This window comes from Globicephala melas, chromosome 16 (genome assembly GCF_963455315.2).
Source record: "Globicephala melas chromosome 16, mGloMel1.2, whole genome shotgun sequence".
NCBI classification, from domain to species: domain Eukaryota; kingdom Metazoa; phylum Chordata; class Mammalia; order Artiodactyla; family Delphinidae; genus Globicephala; species Globicephala melas.
The window spans coordinates 14,243,344-14,258,973 of record NC_083329.1 but is presented as its reverse complement, the minus strand read 5'-3'; the positions used below and the strand labels follow the sequence as shown (position 1 = coordinate 14,258,973).

At 45.8% G+C, this 15,630-nt stretch overlaps 1 protein-coding gene across 5 annotated transcripts in view; it reads right to left on the bottom strand.

Annotated features, from left to right (window-relative positions):
* Nucleotides 1-15,630, bottom strand: part of GFRA1 (GDNF family receptor alpha 1) — a 207,309-nt gene that overhangs the window by 5,594 nt on the left and 186,085 nt on the right. The gene's annotated exons all lie outside the window — the stretch shown is intronic.

The following is a 15,630-nucleotide window of genomic DNA, read 5'->3' as shown; positions in this document are numbered from 1 at the left end:
AAATTTTGAAGTCATTTACATTTTGAACTCATTTATAGTTCTGAAAGTTAATGTTTAGGAACTGCCTTCTAGGTAAAAATGGTGCAATAAAAATCCACATTTATTAGTAATATAAAGATAGGTCTTCCTGAAGCTTGTGTGTTTGTTCACTTGTTTATTAGTTGTTCCAGTCCACAAACACTTACCAAGCTATTTTCCAGCGCTGGGCATACGGTGATATGACAAAAACGGATGTGGTCCTGGGCTCATGTGGCTGCCCTCTAGTGGGAAAACCACTCAGTGCTTGGGGGCTAAGGCACAGGGCAGGGACTCTTTCAGACAGGTCCCCTTCAGGAATCGTGAAGGGCATTACGGACCCCAGATCCATCCATCTTAAAACTGCTTTAGGTGGTCACAAAGCACCGAGCTGATCTCCCTGTGCTATGTGGCTGCTTCCCACTAGCTACCTATTTTACGTTTGGTAGTGTATATATGTCCATGCCACTCTCTCATTTTGTCACAGCTTACCCTTCACCCTCCCCGTATCCTCACGTCCGTTCTCTAGTAGGTCTGTGTCTTTATTCCCGTCTTGCCCCTAGGCTCTTCATGACTTTTTTTTTTTTTTAGATTCAATATATATGTGTTAGCATACAGTATTTGTTTTTCTCTTTCTGACTTACTTCACTCTGTAGGACAGACTCTAGGTCCATCCACCTCACTACAAATAACTCAATTTCGTTTCTTTTTATGGCTGAGTAATACTCCATTGTATGTATGTGCCACATCTTCTTTATCCATTCATCTGTTGATGGACACTTAGGTTGCTTCCATGTCTTGGCTATTGTAAATAGAGCTGCAATGAACATTTTGGTACATGACTCTTTTTGAATTATGGTTTTCTCAGGATATATGCCCAGTAGTGGGATTGCTGGGTCATATGGTAGTTCTATTTTTAATTTTTTAAGGAACCTCCATACTGTTCACCTAAAGGGGTGGGATAGGGAGGGTGGGAGGGAGGGAGACGCAAGAGGGAAGAGATATGGGGACATATGTATATGTATAACTGTTTCACTTTGTTATAAAGCAGAAACTAACACACCATTGTAAAGCAATTATACTCCAATAAAGATGTTTTAAAAAAATACATGTACGTTACCTATGCAATACAAATAAATACATATTTTATTGAAAACTGCTTTAGGGCAGTTACAAGTTCCTGAGCTGTGAGGGCTTTAAGCCCCCTATTTCCTCACAAATGAAGCAAGTTTCCACTGGGTTTCTACCTGAGAACTGAGGTGGAGGGAAGGTTCCATTGCTCAAACAATTACAATAAAAACCGCTAACCCAGTGCAGCTCTCTTGTTTTGTAAAGGAAAACAAATTAGAGTGCAGAGAAGTTAAGTGACTTATCCAAGGGCACACAGTAAACTACTTTAGAGTCAAGATTTAGATAAGTCTCTGAAACTCCTGAATGGAACTGTGCTCTTTCCTGCTTTACAGTTTCTCCCAGGCAACCCTGGCATGCTTGGGTCTTCATGCTCCCCCTGCCCCCAAAAGCCACACAAAGAATCCCTCCCATAGCCCCCTCCCCCTGAAACTAGGAGCCCTTTGGCGTCGAAAGACCAAGAACTCATTTGTCGACAGGATGACCCTGGTTAAGCAAAACACCTGAATCTAGGAGTATCTGGGCAACCAGCTCTGTGGGAATGCCCTGGCAGGCTGCCTACTGCGGGACAACGTTTGCAACTTGTTGAAGACGTGCTAGCCTGAAATGATAGCATGTTCACCCAAGGAGTAATTTATTGACCATAATGCTACGTGGGAGGTGTCATAACCTTTACCTCTATTTGCATATGCCCGCTGTGAATATGAAATAGAAACCTTTAAACAGGCGTCAAGAAAAAGACACTGTGAAGCATTCCTGGGCTATTCAAAGGTCACTAAATGTTATGTATAAGAAGATCAGAGGGCAAATCAGAAGAGGAATTGAGCCTTACTCAAAGGCCTACTTTTAATCCATATTAATAGCAAATCTGGTCCATTGCATTGTAACCTGTAGAGAATAATATGTAGAACTTTGCACGTTTTATTTCTGTTCAAGGTTGGAATTGTGCCAGACACCAAAATGGCCCTAAAACATCACATTCTGTCTTTTCTAGGCGGTAATCTACAAAAGACAACCCTCATTAAGGGCTTTTGCATAACTAAGAAGTTCACTAAAACGTGCAGAGAAGGCAGCCTGACTTCTAGTCTGGGCCACATTATTTCTTCAAGTTGTTTCTGTTCTGTGCTGTGGTCACAGCTAAGCTCCACCTCAGTGTCCTAGACTGCAGTGCCCTCTAAGAGACCCAAGGGCTGGTAGGCCTCCTCCGCCTTTGTTCTATTGATTAGCACCAGCATGCAGTGTATCACTCATCATCTATAGCATCTGAGAGACTCACTAGCTACACTCAGTCACTTCAGGGACCTGTTAATGTACTAGTAAAATGCCCATCTATTACACGATTGTAAAGGGGGCTTCCACCAATGGACTAGAAAAGGTCTCTATCTTAACCAATTTTCTTAAGTGGACTCTACCTCAACATAGGTAGATTCTGGTCCTCAGTGGTCACTGAGAGCTCGACTTTGTACAGGATTAGAGTCATACAACCGGGTAGACATGCTCTTGCCTCCCATCTGAGAATGGCTGGGATGACTGTTTGATCACACAAGAAAATACATTGAGACCAGCTCCAAGTCTGTGAAGGCTCTGGGATCTTCTTCCCCCAAAGCAGGCATCTTGTTGGCCTGTATCTAAAGCAAATAATCAACCTCTGGCTTTGTCTCCCTGTATCTCCACTGGCTTTACTTAAGGTGGAGGCAGCAGCTCCAAGCTCATCTGGCCTTGAGAACCATTCTGGTGGGCAGAACAGGACGAACCGCTGAGTGAAAATAACCGTGCGCCACCAGGCCTCTGCAAAGGCTCTGAGAAAATGCCTTCTCTCCTGTCAAACCATTTCCTAACCCAGCAGAAGCACCTAGCGCTCCAGAGGCTTAGCCGTCCACGCACACTGGCCTCAGAAGCTTCTGCCTACAGAGCGTATTAACACTGCTTCCCATCGAGAGGTCTGGGGGGCCGGGAAACCCCCCAGAACTGCAGAGGCAAAGAAGAGCAGCCCTCTAGTTCCGCCAGAACTTTGCATGAACCACACTAACACCTGTGAGTGTGATTAGAAGGCAAAGAACAGATGTTAGTGGTTGTTGGAATAGCAGGCAGCACCTGGGTAAAAGAATCGACGGGTTGCACATAGACATGAGATCTTTTAAAATCCTACACCAAACCTGGGGTATATATTACAAAATGAGGGCCAGTGGGTCTGCTGCTTGGACTGAGTGGCATCAACTGGGCGTCCAGTGACTCTTAAGGGTTCGTAAGCTGCAGATGGAGGGGCAGAGCCTGGGGATTCAGACCTACGTATGTCTAGCTGGCGGCATGCTTATAAGTCCTGTATTCAGTCTGAACCCCTCGGGTGACCACCGAGGGTCAGAAATCTACCTATGCAGATCCAAAGTCCACTTAGGAAAATCTGGCTCTTAAAGCCCCTTGTAGAAGCCTGAACAACCTGCTGTTTCCACATTTTAAAGGCTTTTATCCTGAGCCTTTTTTAAAACATCAAGCTATCGCTGTCTTGCTAGTCAGGCCTGATAAACGCAAGAAGATAAAATTATAGGGCATCTCTCACCTTCAACTACTGCAAAGAGTATTTACATATTTTAAACATTGCCTCCGTTGATGAAAATTGGGACTGTCCCAGGAAGATTAAAGAAACAAAAAGGAAACCAAAACTTCTGAGATCTTGCAAGGTATAAGGCAAGTTAGAAACTGGAAGAGCACCATTGCCGAGCCCTAAACGGGTAAAACCAGGGTGTAATAATGGAACAAGTCCTGTCTGCAAGCTCGACAGCCCTGCTCATTAAGAGGATAGGCAGGGGCCCAACACAGAGCCTGGCCAGCCCAGACCTATCTAGGCACCAAACCTTACAGTTTGTGGCTTTAAAATATCGTATCTCTTAAAAAGGAGACAGGGATAAAGAAGAAGAGAAGAGAATGGATTTCAATTTTTCTAAAAGTCAATTTTAACCATTGTTACAGCATGTTGAAAAACGAATTATTTAATCCCTTTTATGAAAGCGGGTTTCGTAACAGCTCACTCATAGTTATGCGGTTATGGGAGAAGCTGCCTGACTCGGAGTTGGGGGAAACAACACCACCAAAACACAGTACCACAGGGTTTTCACCTGGAGAAGGTGAAGAGGATGCTGGAGACACCATCCACAAACCAGTAGCTTTGCTGTCGTTCTGGAAAACCAGGGAACTTGTTCTTTAGGCTCTCCATAAGCCTTGTCCCTGCAGCAGTCTCATAAAACTGTCGCTGGCAGTAATCCCACGTCCAGGAATGTCGCATAATAGAATTTCCATGGCACTGTAATTGTGGCCAGACCTCCCCAGGCCCTGGCACTAAAGGGTTAATAAATGCATTGGATGCCGTTAACCTCTGTTACTCCCTTGCTTTTTACCCCTGTGATTAGCATTTGGAAAGCCTGCCTGGTGCCCACTGCTCTCCGGTACAGAATGCCCAGGCACACAGACAGTTCATAGCTCTCAGTCAAGCCAGCTCATCGGGCACCGTGTACACAACACGTTCTGCCCGCGGTGGGTTCTCCCCGAGCCTCGGGTCAGATCAGGCTTTGGAGCTGCACACTTGCTCTGCTTATGGAATTGGAGACTTAATAGCATACCCACTTGCAGTCTGGCCTTTGCTGCCCCAGGACTCCATTTCTGTAGAGAAGCCAATGTTTAATCTTGGGTTTTTAGGCAGCTGTCAGCCAGCAGGGCATGGAACATTTCTCTACTCTCCTCCATGTATAAGAAAAGCCAGTTTCTGCTCTACCTCCAGAAAATAAAACCAGAGGAAGTTGCTCAATCCAATAGCAACAGATTGTCCAGGCCGCAGCCAAATGGTCATAATTAATGATGCTTCTGCTTCTCTTCTCCCTTGCTTTACTGATTAGAGAGATTTGCTATATTAAGAACCTGTTTGCTTAATGACAGAATACAAGCAATAAACAGAAATACACAGACTGTAAAACGCCATCAACGTTGCTCTCCAGTACTAAGTACCGAGCTGCATCTATCACCCTTGTCAATATCAGCTTATCAGCATACCAGCCTCTTCTGCAGCATAAATTGGACCTTTGCTAGGGAAAACCATTGCATGAGTTCTTTCCAAAATAGTCCAGAACTCAAAGCCATTTCTCCGTTTAAATCTACGCATCTTACATTTTCTTGTAAGGCAAAACATAAGAAGGCTGTCTACCTAATTTGAAGGGTAACTTATTACGTTCTCATTTTTCACTTTGCATTTTAATCAAATGGATTCACCAGATTATAGACTTTTATGAGTAGAACTTACTACATAACAATCCTGTTGTGCCCTAGACACATATTTGCCCAAATTAATTTCTACGCACACAAAAAAGACAGAAAAAAGAAGTTGCCTGCTTAGAAAATCCAAGCTAAGGAACGGTCATGTGCTCAGTGCGCTGTAGTCTTATACTCTTTTCAGCTTTTTGGATTTCGCCTGTTGGATTTGGGAGAGCCAGGGGAGGTTTTATTTCTGGTCTGGTCACAAGCAATTGGCCAGTCTTTCTAAAATCCTTGTCACTGTCTATTTTGAAACTCACCTTCCCGGTGAGTTCTGCTTTTCCTATGAACTTGGTAGCAACCACTGGTCTGAATAATGTGTAGTCAAGTCAGTGCTTAAAACAAGTGGACACATAAATAAGGTCTACTCTGAGCCGCTGGGCGTGGGCGTTTGTCTCTCAGAGCCTGTGTTCAGCTCTGTTTCCTCTGAGCCGATTTCTGCCAGCCCCATGGGCTCTGGCACAGGCTGGGGAGGGGCTGAGGGGCTATGAGGAGGGACAGAGTGAGATGTGGGTGGTGATAATTCTTGGGCAGCTTTCCTACCATGTCTCATCTACCTTCTCCCACCAAGACACTGTGTCTACATATTACCTGAACCTCAGCCCAAAGGCTTTCATTACGTTAAGCTCTAAGAAGACCTTGCAAAGATGTTTCACCCTGTACAGGTTTAGGAAGGCCCACTGGGTACCAAGTTTACTTAGTCTGGCAAGCTCTGGGCAGGTTGAGCCTGGTCATAAAAAGGGGTGGGGAGAGGACTGGAGGCCTGAAGTCACGCTTCCTTAGCCCAAGGAAGCACAGGCTCAGATCCCAGATGTGCTGTTTAGACAAGGCCCCCATGAAGTGAGGCCAGATTGTGTGTGTGTGTGTGTGTGTGTGTGTGTGTGTGTGTGTGTGTGTGTGTGTGTGTGTGTGTGTGTGTGTGTGTGTGTGTGTGTGGTGGTCGTAGCCTTAAAGGTGATATGGTTTCCTGTCTTAGGGCCAAGCCTAGAGTAGAAACTCTTTTACCTGACGGCACTGGGGGCTGGGGGCTGGGCCCTTAGGTCATTGGTCAATTGAGAAATGACGTTAAGGAGCAAAATCATTAAATCACTTAAAAATTACACATTTGTATCTAATTTTTTAATTTAGAAGCTTTTTTTTTTTTTTTTTTTGCGGTACGCGGGCCTCTCACTGTTGTGGCCTCTCCCGTTGCGGAGCACAGGCTCCGGACGCGCAGGCTCAGTGGCCATGGCTCACGGGCCCAGCCGCTCCGCGGCATGTGGGATCCTCCCGGACCGGGGCACGAACCGGCGTCCCCTGCATCGGCAGGCGGACTCTCAACCACTGCACCACCAGGGAAGCCCCAAGAAGCTTCTTTTTTTAATTATTGTGGTAAGAATACTTAACATGAGGTCTACCCTCTTAAATTTTGAAGTGTACGACACAGCACTATTATCTACAGGCACAATGTTGTACAGCAGACCCAGCACTTACTCATCTTGCATAACTGAACCTACATACCTGTTGAACAGCAACTCCTCGTGTCCTCCTCCCCCAGCCCCTGGAAACCAAAATTCTGTTCTTTGCTTCCACGAGTTTGACTATTTTAAATACCTCATATGAATGGAATCATGCAGTGTTTGTCCTTGTGACTGGATTACTTCACTAAACATAATGTCCTCCAGATTCATTCATGTTGTTGCATATTACAGGATTTTCTCCTTTTCAAGGTGAATGATATTCCATTGTATGTATTGTATCAAACATTTTAATTTAGAATTTGAATGTCATTCACTGATTTTTGGATACATGATCAAGGCCACTTTCTTAAAAAGGTTTTTTAAAGAAAGAGTTTGCTGACTGGAATTCCCTGGCTTACGTTCTGCACAAGCTACGCCCATCATTTACAATCTACAATTTCCAGTTTTCGTTTCATTAAAACAGGAATGGCATTTGTTTGACACCCACCGAGGGATCTCAGTGCAGAATCTTTCTACATTTTTACAATTTTTCTCAGTCTTTTAGAATTGTCTGGGCCACACCTAATCAAAGGAATTTTTTTTAAAGGAATTTGAACTTTTCTAATGTATTCAACCTAGTTTTCATTGAAACAACTTTCTTTCTTTTGTGCTCCTATGTCAATCATTCATGTAATATTTAATTAAATTATGTAAGCAAAATACCAAATACAGCAGCACCCAAAGGTTTCAGAACAAACGCTCCTGAATCTTTTAAACCTGCGCCTCCACTGGAGAGAGCAAGGGGCCCAGGTAAGCAGAAGGAGAGAATGCCCACTAGCTTGGGGCATTCAGCCTGCCTTGGGCATTGGATGTTTACAGGAGAATGGCAGAGAGGTTGGCTTCTGTGGTGAGTTGGTGAAATGAGGGTCAGTTAAGAGAGCTTCTACTGTGATTTAGAACTTGCTCTTGGTACCAGATTGACTGATAAGGTATGCTAAAAAGACCACAGGTTAGGAAGGTCCTGGTCCTAGCTTTTCAACCATCACCACTAATGACAATAACCCCCGCCCTACTACGGCCTACCTCACGAGTTGTTGTGTGAATCAAACGTGATACTCGGGGTGGAAATCCTTTTAAAATCCAAGTTGCTGTTGATGATCTCTTAGCCTCTCTGCGGTCCCTATACTGGATGTTCTTGGATTCAAGCAGGGGTGTGAAAAATACAAAAGATTAAGCTAATTTGGCTTGTGATAATGTGATACTGAATAGAACTGGCTCATGATCTTCTTTCCTCGGATTTAAAAATGAATGCAATGAAAGAGATACAGTCCTGTAAGATATATCAACGGTCCTCCATTAGCTAAGCAGTCCCTCGGGCTTGCCTGTCAGTCTCCCGCACACCATAAAAGGATGTCTGCAGCCCTGCGCTTGTAATTTAACACTAATGGCAGGATGGCAAGCAGCGCTGTGCGCAGACACTGTCTACAGCAGGGAGCTTACCAGGGCGCTTGGGCTGGCCTTTCTTCCCTCCCTTTACTCCACAGGATCATCTTACATCTATTTTGCTTTTCCCCAAGTTGGGGCGAACACAGGTTGCCAACTACATTAGAGAACTGTGTGTTTTTGTTCATGGTTAACTTGCTTGATTAGTAAACTATTCAGACAAGAAGCAATTACGAGCTGCATTTTAGAAAATTATGCCCAATTAACAATAAGATTATGCCAAACACTGTGTGAAAGATGTTTTAGTTTGGGGTGGGGGAGGGGTTTTGTAGAGCAAGCATTCAGTGATCATGGTGTAATGGTAACTAGGGGGATGGCCCTAAAAGGAAACATTTGTTTTCTCAAAACGTGCATTTGGAAACGCAAGTGTGCTGAGAGCAGCAGAAAAGATTCATCGTGGTCCCTGACGAGAAGTGCACGAAGCCGATCTCATCAGACACGTGCCCTCATCACCATCAGATAATATTTATTAAGCCTCTCATTCTCTTGTGCATTTATGTGCAGCTGAGAGCAGCCCTGTAATGGCTCTGTGACTTATGGTGGTAACTAAGGTTTGATAGAAAATGCCAGGTCTGGAGACAGCACGGACCCAGGGCTTTTGTTCACTCTCTGGGTGGGAAGACGAAACACTGGTGGTGCTGCAAGAAACAAGGGGAAAGCAAAAAACTTAAAAACTTCAAAAAAATGTACTTTTAGTAGACAGAGAAAAATATTGAAGAAAATAGAGGAAAACCAAATAGACTAATAGTGATAATGACTGTGACGATTACTCTTAAGAAAAGCCTCCATTGGTAATGATCCCATCCGCATTTTACTGCATACTCCCCAAGGACTCATATGACTTTCGGAGGGGGGCTACTCCCCTTTTGTACAGATCAGGAAGCAGAGGTTTCAGAGAGGTCGGGACCTGCCCAAGCTTCCACAGCCCCGAGTGGCTGCGCTGAGATTTGAATCTCTTTGACTTCAGCCTCTTCGACTCTAAAGCCCACGCATACTGGCTCTGCCAGACACGGTACCATTATCTCTCGTAATCCTTAGATCAACCCTTAGCATAATAAGGGTGCTAAGCCCGGGGTCACACAGCCAGCATGCACAGAGCCAGCACGGCAGCCTAGAATCAACCCAAGGAGTCAGAGGTCAGGCCAGCGCTGGTGATTTTCACTCCCCCGACAGCCTCCACAGAGGAGCACCCCGCATGTCATATCTGAGGTCCCTGCAGCCCTCAGGGTGGCAGGGGACAGCCACCCTGGGGGAAATTCCCACAACGTCTTCTCAGTGCCCCCCATCCTGCATTTCCTCTCCAGCCTTGTCCACGACGTGACTCCTCTTGGGCCTTGAATCTGAGGAGCACACGGGAGGGGAGCCCTTCACTGAACCTCACCCCCAAGAGAACCAGAGCCATTTTCCTCCCACAATTGTGCTCCACGGCTCAAGCGCACGGCAGAGTCTATTATGCAGGGAAGCACGGTTGGTTAGAAGTCCTAAGGATAAAAGGTCAGTAGGGGATACAAGAAATTGGATTTATTTATAGTATGTGATCTAAGTGTGCTCAGAGGTATTCTCGTAGGTTGCCCAGAACGAGAGCATGTTTATAGCCAAGATGGTGCAGACGTCCTATTCCTTTTTATTAAGCATGTTTATTATGCAGCAATTGGGTTACACAATTGTCCGACTGCTGAATTACTATCCTTCTGATGGGCCAGCCTCACTACCCTCTGGACCGCAGGGGCGGGTGGCCTAATGGCTTTTCCCGAAATGCACTGAGGGGGCCTGGTCTTCCCGTCCCTATCCTTAAGTGGTTATTCTCACTTTTTGAGAAAAGTAGAAGAAAAAAAAAAAAGTTTAGGAGAAGACATCAAAAAAGGGTGACAATAAAAATTGTTTCAACCACAGGGTCCACACCCTATACAGCACCCAAGTTCATTTTCCAGATGAATTTTGGGATAAAAGTCACCAAATTGTCCCTCAGTGCTCAGGCTCCTTCTGTCTCACGGTCAGCAGAGACGAACCAGGAGGATAAAATAATGATAAAAAGTTACTGTGCTGGAGGCTCAGTTACTATGCTGAAGAATTTTAATTTGTTTAATTATCACAACCCTCCCAGGTGGCTGTGCTCATTATTCCCACATTACAGACAACAAACCCAAGGATTAAGGAGATGCGACTACTCTCCATTGTAGACCACAGGAAGGCTTGATTTTATTGTAGAGAGAAGCCTGGTCCTTCAGTATTTTCCACTCTTAAGCACAACAGCCTTTTTCCTAAAAAAGCAACTTTGAGCAATTACCATGCCACTGTTTGCCTACTGTCTGCACGATCCCTTGTCAAGAATCGGAACAGCAAGGCTTGAGTTACATTACCTGAAAGTGAGCTTGGTTTTGGAGTAAAACAAATGATGGCGCTGCCTTGAGTCTCCAAAGGAACTCAGAATCACTAAGTGCTACCCTCACCCTGATATAACGTAGGGGGTGCCGTGTGCTGGGGCCGGAAACAGCTGAAGCCTGGAGCAAATGCCTGTCCCTGGGCAGCAAGAATACCCTCCAGCTGTGGCCTCATGGCTGAGATGACCGTGACCTGGCAAAAGATACCCAAATGCTGTTGGGATGCACAGCCTTATGTTGTTCTCAAGCAACACCAAACTTCAGCTAGAAATTCTCTGGAGCTGACTAAGACGGGTGAGGCAACTAGAACACTGAGTGGGAGACAGAAAAGGAGGGAAACTCGTGTCATCTCGGGGTGATGCAGGAGAGGGGCTGCAGCCCCTGCCGGTGACCTCTCCCGTGCTTCCTTCTCAGGCGGGCAGCTCAGAGCCAGCCTCCCCGCCACCCGCATCACAGACACAGCTGCATGTAACACAAAGCAGAAATGGACTGTGGGCCCCGAGTCCCTGGACTGCACCTTAAAGAGGAAGGAGCCCAGCCACATGGGACTTCCTCTGACTGTTGCCATTCCTCTGTAACAGAAACAGGGCTCCGAGCCAGGGCCGGCTCGCTCAAGAGTCTCACTGCACCCAAGGATCCTGGGACCGCATCCCCAGGGTATGCTCCACAAGTTCCATGGTTACTGTGTTTGTGTACCTGGCTCAGGGCCTCCTATTTATCGACTTTAGTGGTCTGACAATACACCCCGGAAAATCCCAGAAATATAATAACGTGAATTACAATTCCAGTGACAAGATGACACAGTGCCTTCTCCCTGATGCTATCTGCCAACACTTTTATTAAGCGTAATGATAGTGTACAATTATATGATAATGTAGGCCTCCCCATTTTGCCACTTACTTCACAGAATGGTGAAGTAGGGGTTATTTGGAGGCATGGATAAGAGACCTGATTAGAGTTAAGAGTTGGGGTTGAAGTGGTGAGATCAAGGGGCCATTTGTAAAATAAAGAACCTTCTTAAGAGAAAACCAATTCACTCCCTGTTCCTACTGAAGCTCTTCTGACCCGGCTGCTGTTCACCCTGTGGGGGCAATAGGCTTATTCCAGCTCTAGGAGATTAGGGATAAAAGAGGAAAAAAGAAAAATTATAACTCAGAGATACTGCACTCTACGTGCTTAATTTGCAGGGCTTTGTGGTTGAGAAAAATAGATGCCGCGATCTGCCTTTGTTGAAAAGGTGACATTTGGGTTCATTAAAGGTGTACAATAGATTTTCATAAAGGCTATTTTTCTAAGTCACTAAATTGGTTTTTAGGAACTTTACACTCTCCTTCATTTGAACAATTATTAAACTATATAATAGAATTGTACAATTGCTAAAATTTTACAGCCGGGTATAAAATGCTGTATTATTAAACTATAATGAAGATGCTCAAGCCCATTACAACTTTTTAAATGAATTATAAAACCCTTTGCTGCTGGTAAAATATCTTAAATTACAGTATTGTGTATTCTAACAATATGTTGAACCAAAGTTTGCTACAATGCAAATATGCCACTCACAAAGAAACCATTACTTGAATTAAGTTTGCAGAAGCCCGAAATCTGATAGCATCTGATTCAGCAAAGCAGACAACACCTGATGTTTGCAGGCTGGGTGAGATAGCTAGTCCCCTGAGGGAAGTGCCTTTCCCCACATTCCTTTGACCACAGAACCAGTCAACAGTCAGAGCCTCTCATATTCAAAGGCTGTACAGGTGACACTTAGCAGGGCCCTGGGGATTGAGGAAATGCTTGTGGTAATAGCAGTCTTCTCCCCTTAAAGTCACCCCATAGGTGAGATTTTTTAAATGTCAGATGTTTAGTTGCTGAGTACCTGCCACTTACATGTATGTTACGGGCTGTATGGTGTCCCTCAAAAATTCATATGTTGAAGTCCTAACGTTTAGTACCGCAGGGTGTGACCGACTATGGATGGAGACAGGGTCTTTAAAGAGGTGATTAAGTTATAATGAGGTCATTAGGGCGGGCCCTCATCCAATCTGACTGGTATCCTTATACAGAGAGGAAATTTGGACACACAGACACCAGGGTGCACACACACAGAAGAAAGGCCATGTGAGGACACAGCAAGAAGGCAGCCATCTGCAAGCCAAGCAGAGAGGCCTCAGGAGAAACCAGACCTGTTGACACCTTGACCTTGGATTTCCAGCCTCCAAAACTGTGAGAAATACATTTCTGTTGTTTTAGCCACCCAGTCTATGGTACTTTGTTACGGCAGCCCCAGCAAACGAATATGATGTATGACACTGCACTCTGTGATATAGGGTGATATGCATATGTACCTGCCAGGAAGCCGGGCCTCCGAGATGAAATTCCTGTTTTTTGGTACCAGTTATACCCTGCAAGTTTCCATTTCCAATAGGGTTTGAATACACAGCTGAAAATGCCTTTTGGCATCCTGGATTGTACGGCAGCCTTAACAGAGTAATACCCAATTTTGAGCTCTGAATTCAAGCACTCTCCTGGATGAAGGGCTTTGAAAACACTCTATAAGCAGTTATTTCAAAAAGTGTTTTTACAACAGCCTATTTTCTCCCAGGGCTAACATGGGTGGATTCTGGGCTGTAGCTTCCCTCTGAGCTCATCCGCTGGCACCTGAAGCCAGGAAGATTAAATCCCAGGAGGCCACTGTCAGCCTCTCCATTGCTGCGAGTAGCCGGGCCCATCACACAGGGCCCCAGGGCCACTTGGCAGGCTGGTCCTGAGCTCCGTCAGGAGGCTGCCAGGGGAGCCCAGAAGCAGCCTGGGTGGTGTGCCCTGTGGCTTCGCACTTCTGCTAACGTAAGACCCTCCCACAGCTCATTTCTCCCAGGACTTAAACTCGCTCTAAGCAGGAGAGCATTATGCGAAGGAAATGCTAGGTATAGCCAAGATTTGGAATTTTCTTTATGAAACGAAAACAACAGTGGGTGCTAGAAAACACTGTGGATTACACAGAAATGATGGCAACCTCACAGAAACCATAAACCAAATGCCACAAAAAACATGCTGCACCGAGACCGTTTTCTTCAACAAAAGGCCCGGAAATGGCATCTAGAAGCCACAATCATTTAGATTCAGTGCACGTGCTGAAGGCTCAGTGCTGACCTGTCTGGTCAGCAGTCAATGTCAGCCCCTCCTAAAACTCCCCCATCCTCAAAGTCCATGCATGAGAACCCCAGCTGTGGTTTGGTATAAGCACTTCCATCTACCGTGGTGGTCCAGCAAAAGTCTCCTTTGACATGTCACCTGCAGGGTACTCATCTGGGATGCTGGATGGGGGAAAGCATCGCTCAGACAGGGTGAGGGTGGGAGGTCCTAAAGGCCACGGACTCCTGCGGGCCCCTGGATGATGGGAACCTGGTCAAGAGCCTCGGTTAACACCACGTATGAGTCTACCCCGGGGGTCACTCTGAGGGGAGTGCTGCCTTGGGGAAATTAATTTAAGTGTCCCCAGTTGGGCATCACATGGTCACCAGAGCCCCGTTTCATTGTTCGCGCTGGCACGAATTAGGAAAGATTTGGTCCAATGCACCCGTCTACTCTTTGATCTCCTGAAGCCCCTCACCACACAAGGAGAAGGAAACCTGAAAAGACTCTTACATGCCTCCATTTTCCATGTTGGCAGAAAGAAAAGGGGGTTTTTGAGGCAGCCCTCATTTCCCAGGCAGTGGTCTTCAACCAGGGGCGATTTTGTCCTGCAGGGGACGTTTGCTGTGTGGCGGGACACCTTTGGTTATCACAGTCGGGGAAAGGGGCTCCTGGCATCTAGAGGGCAGAGGCCGGGGCGCTGATCAACATCCTACAAGGCACAGGGCAGCCCCACAACAAAGAATTACCAGGCCAAAGGGCAGTGGGGCTGCAGTTGAGTAAGCCTGGCCTGGAGAACCGTTCAGTTCATAGCCGAGAAGTCACTAAACAACCTTTACTGAAGTTTCCACGATTGGTAGTGAGGTGTGTAGCCCATCTTCAGCAAAGATGCCAGGGAAGCAAGTGACTTCCCCTGGAGAGGCATTTGACACTAAACCATATTTCAAAACCATCACTGTGACAAGGCCTCACATTTTCTCATTTACTCTACAGGTGCAAAGCCCCACAGGCCACCAATATCAAAAAAAGCCACTGGAAAACAGGACCCACAAGCAATGCATAGTTTAGCCTGGCCTCTTGGAGCACTTCTCTGTTACTAAAGACGGGACAAAGGGGGCCAGTGATACCCAAGTGCTAAAAGCCCTTTGAAGCTTACAGCTCATAAAAACTTCCTTAGGGCAGAGCACTGCCCTGAGAACGCATGACAAGTAGGATCACATTTAATCCTCATAATACCCGAGGAGGCAATCTTACTGCCGTCCTCATTGCACAGGCGATAAAACTGAGGCAGAGAGGATAAGTGATTTGCCCAAGGTTTCAAGGCTGGTAAGTGGTGAAGGGAGCCCATGCTCAAAATTTCAACTCCAGCTTCCTTGTGAGAAGTTTCACAGTGTGTCCCTAGAATTAAAATTAAAATTCTGCTAACTTTTATTCCCGGTTCCTAGGAGATAAGTTCTAAATCCTTGGAAGTTCATGAATGATAGGAGTGTTCTGACTATGGTGATGGTTATGGCTCTGTTTAGACCAACCGTGGGTCAGGGGGTTGGGGTTTTGAGCCACATGAGGTCAGCCTGATCTCCTGACCTCCGGGGAGCAAACAGGAATCAAATACTGCGTTCAAACTCATGCCCAATGGATCAGTCAACCATGCCGATATAATGAACCCCAATAAAAACTGGTCACTGAGGCTCCGTGGGGCACCCTGGATGATGAACACACTGATGTGCTGGGAG